This window comes from Columba livia, chromosome Z (assembly GCF_036013475.1).
Source record: "Columba livia isolate bColLiv1 breed racing homer chromosome Z, bColLiv1.pat.W.v2, whole genome shotgun sequence".
In the NCBI taxonomy this organism is placed as follows: domain Eukaryota; kingdom Metazoa; phylum Chordata; class Aves; order Columbiformes; family Columbidae; genus Columba; species Columba livia.
Genome location: NC_088642.1, coordinates 48,120,539 through 48,125,098, shown reverse-complemented (window position 1 = coordinate 48,125,098; position 4,560 = coordinate 48,120,539).

The window sequence follows — 4,560 nt, the reverse complement described above, 5'->3', positions numbered from 1 at the left end:
AGTGTCACTTAGATCAAGGTCACAAGACTTAGTCTCCTGGACTCACACTCTCAGCTCTGCCACCTGCTTTCTCTAAGACTTTTGATAAACCACTTAACCTCTGTGTGTCTGTTTCTCCACCTGTAAATTGAGAATGGCAATACTTTCCAAGCTCACTCATTAACATTTTACAAAGAAGCTTTGCAACTCTCTTCACAAGAGGTTTTACTGCCAGGGCCTTGCTGAACTTGGCACAGTAAAAAGAATGGAACCACAGCCCTGGTCTGACCTGAGGGATTATGCAGCTGGCTGGCCATTACTGCTTTGCATTTTTATAGTAGTGGAGGCCTATAGTCACTTTATTGCAAAAATTGCTTGCATCATAGCTTTGTAGATCCATTTAAAATTTAATGTTGTTAGCAGATGTCATATACTAAACTGGCAGAGAATAGTTAAAACTAAAGTAAAAATATAAGCTTTTTTTCCCCCAGAAATTTAATTTATTAAAATTGCCTTAGGTAATTTTTTTTGAGTCTCCAAAATGAACATAGTTTTTAGGATATATGCAATTAGACTTTTGATTTGGAAATTTTCTCGAGAAGCATACAAGAGTTTGGGGAACATTTAGGGTTAGAAGTAGAGGTTGATACTAGGAAGAGGTACTTGTCACTCTCCCAAATCTCCCCTGTCTCTCTGGCTTCCTTGACTCACTCTTCTCTTTTCTTTGCGTTCCCTCCACAACTTTGTTCCCAAGAACCATCCAACTGATGTTCCAGTTCCCATGCTTCTGATAAAGAACTGCCAGTCTTTTCTCAAGTAACAAAAGCTGTAACTTTTCCATCATGCAAGCTAGGTCTTATTAAGGTACCTTATGGTAGGAAGGGAGGTAAGTAAGGAAAAGGAAAAGAATCACATATCAGTCACCAGAAGCACATATTTAATTTTCATAATCTATTTAATTTTTTTTTACTTGGCATTTATTCTAATCAACTTCACGTCTGGAATATTGTGTCCAGTTCTGGGCCCCTCAGTTTGAGAAGGACAGGGAACTGCTGGAGAGAGACCACCACAGGGCAACAAAGATGATTAAGGGAGTGGAGCACCTCCCTTATGAGGAAAGGCTGAAGGAGCTGGGTCTCCTTAGCTTGGAGGAGACTGAGGGGTGACCTCATTAATGTTTATAAATATGTAAAGAGTTAGCGTCACAAGGGAGCTGGCTGAAGTCATTGCTAGACCGCTCTCCATCATCTTTGCCAAGTCTTGGGAAACGGGAGAGGTGCCCGAAGATTGGAAGAAAGCAAAAAGGGCAGCAGGGAGGACCTGGGTAATTATAGACCGGTCAGCCTCACCTCTGTCCCTGGGAAAGTAATGGAATAGCTTATCCTTGGTGCCATCTCAGGGCATATCGAGGATAAGAGAGTTATTAGGGGCAGTCAGCATGGCTTTACCAAGGGTAAGTCATGCTTGACCAACCTCATAGCCTTTTATGAGAATGTAACAAGGTGGATGGATGATGGCAGAGCGGTGGATGTGGTCTACCTTGACTTCAGTAAAGCCTTTGACACAGTCTCCCACAGCATCCTCACAGCTAAGTTGAGGAGGTGTGGTCTGGACAATAGAGTAGTGAGGTGGGTTGCAAACTGGCTTAAGGAGAGAAGCCAGAGAGTGGTAGTCAATGGTGCGGAGTCTAGTTGGAGGCCAGTATCTAGTGGAGTGCCTCAGGGGTCAGTACTGGGGCCAATATTAGTCAATATATTCATTAACGATTTGGATGAGGGAATAGAGTGTACTATTAGCAAGTTTGCTGATGACACTAAGCTGGGAGGAGTGGCTGACACGCCAGAAGGCTGTGCTGCCATCCAGCGGGACCTGGACAGGTTGGAGAGTTGGGCGGGGAATAACATAATGAAATTTAACAAGGGAAAGTGTAGAGTCCTGCATCCGGGCAGGAACAACCCCAGGTTCCAGTATAGGTTGGGAAATTACATATTAGAGAGCAGTGTAGGGGAAAGGGACCTGGGGGTCCTGGTGGACAACAGGATGACCATGAGCCAGCACTATGCCCTTGTGGCCAGGAAGGCCAATGGCATCCTGGGGTGTATTAGAAGGCGGGTGGCTAGTAGATCGAGAGAGGTACTCCTTCCACTCTACTCTGCCCTGGTGAGACCACATCTGGAATATTGTGTCCAGTTCTGGGCCCCTCAGTTCCAGAAGGACAGGGAACTGCTGGAGAGGGTCCAGCGTAGGGCAACAAAAGTGATTAAGGGAGTGGAGCACCTCCCTTATGAGGAAAGGCTGAGGGAGCTGGGTCTCTTTAGTTTGGAGAAGAGGAGACTAAGGGGTGACCTTATAAATGTTTATAAATATATAAGGGGTGAGTGCCACGAGGATGGAGCCAGGCTCTTCTCGGTGGCAAACAATTATAGGACAAGGGGTAATGGGATCAAGCTGGAACACAAGAGGTTCCACTTAAATTTGAGAAAAAACTTCTTCTCTGTGAGGGTGACAGAGCACTGGAACAGGCTGCCCAGGGAGGTTGTGGAGTCTCCTTCTCTGGAGACATTCAAAACCCGCCTGGACATGTTCCTGTGCGACCTCACCTAGGCGTTCCTGCTCCAGCAGGGGGATTGGACTAGAGGATCTTTTGAGGTCCCTTCCAATTCCGAACATTCTGTGATTCTATATATGGAGGCTGCTACTAGTTCCTTTAATGGGCTTCTTTTACTACTCTGCCCACATATTTCCTTTGCATCAAACGTGCCTTCCTGGCAATATTGATTATGAATCAGCTTACTTCTAAAAACTCTTCTGAGTACACCTTTTAGAAAGCCATGAAATCCTTTCTTTCTCAAGGTGTTTCAGGAACAAAGAAAAGCTAATAATATAAACCATGATGTTTTATACAAGCTCAGCTATAGCAAACAAAGAGAAAATGCTTCACACTATAACCAAGGAAGAAAAAGGGTTAATTTTGTCCACTGGTGTTCGCTTCAGCACAGGGTAAGCAAAGAAATCTTTATGTGATAGATGTTAATAACTCTCTGGGACTAGGCAGACGAGGTCACAGAGCAAGACATCAGTCCCACGAAACAGGCGCTAAGATAATTTTAAATGGAGGTGTAGGCTGCGAGAGCTGCTAGGAGGTGGTAGATCTAATTTTCATTTGTTTTCCCTCAATAATTGGGATTTAACTCTGTCTGTAGCTGTACCAGTTTAGCTGAAATTTCCATAAAGACTACTAGTACCTTCAGAGGGCTTAAAGCCAGCCTGCAAATGTCCCTAGCTGTAGCTGAAAGAAAAAAGATAGATAATAATAAGAGTCACATCCAATTCACTTAGGAAATGCAGAGACATGAATTGTATCTGTGGCTTCTCAAGAGATTTGCATCCCAAAAGAAAGATTCCTCCTGAGAGAGGTCAGGAGCTATTTTTGCCAGGAGCTCTGTTATCCCCCAGAGACATGAGCAGCTCTGAGCTGAACCAAGCAGGGATCCTAAGTGAGGGTATGGTTTTGGTGTCACCCTGAGCTACCCTTGGGCGGTGTTGCTGTTAGCAAGAGAAGTCCTGCTCCTTCCGTGACACTCAGCTGCTCAAGCTTGCCATGTGTTTCCACTGGTTGTAGTGATCTCTCAGCCATGAGACATGTCAGCTCTTTAATCTTACTGAAAACCAATATTTACTTCTTGAAGGCATAGTTTTCAACCAGATCAACAAGCTGATCTGACTTGCCAAACAATTCCTAGTTTTGATAGGAAAGAGCTAGCAAGAACATGTACCTGGGAGCAAGACATAATCATCCTTTTCAGTGGCAGTTCCAACTCAGAGCAGCTTAACCAAACAATGATATTATGTTGAAAAAGCATCTCAAACACATGCTTTGCTCTGCCAGAGCTGCCTAGTTTTACATCTTCAGTTTTCCCTTGTGTAACTTCCATTAGCACTACATTTGTCAAAACATATTTTTGTCAAACACAGCCTGATAGTGCCAGCACCTGGTTAAGCCAGCTTCGAACACAATCGCTACACTTACATGAGAAACCTGCATGTAGCAGCAGGAAGCCTTTGGGTCTGTGCTTAGACCCCAGCGAGAGCACTGGTCCTACACAGGTCATGTGAGGCCAGGGCTAGCTTGCGTTGAGGAGCAAGAAGCCCATGGAGACGCAGTTCGGATCCTGAGTTGCGCTCCACAGCCACAAGTGCATCTACACAGTGTCAGAGCTTCACGAACTATTATTTTGTGATTAGCTCCTCTAAGTCTCACCTCCTGGCTCAAGACATTAAAAAATTACCTATATATGAATTTGCAAGCAGACATGCATCGTGTACCGTAATCCAGGCACTTTATTGACAACATAACCATAACTTTCAGAGCTTCTCCTAGGACAAGCTAAACACAAACATGCTGTGTTTTTCCTTCATGTCTATGTTGTAGAAGCGTTGGACAAACAGCACACCCAATAAGTATTAAAGCATAAATTTTTTCATACAATCATTGCTATCCTGTTGTGGGCACCAGCAAATTCTCCTCAACTTTATTCTGGATAGTGCATGTCTCCCAAATGGTTATTGCTTAGAAAGTAT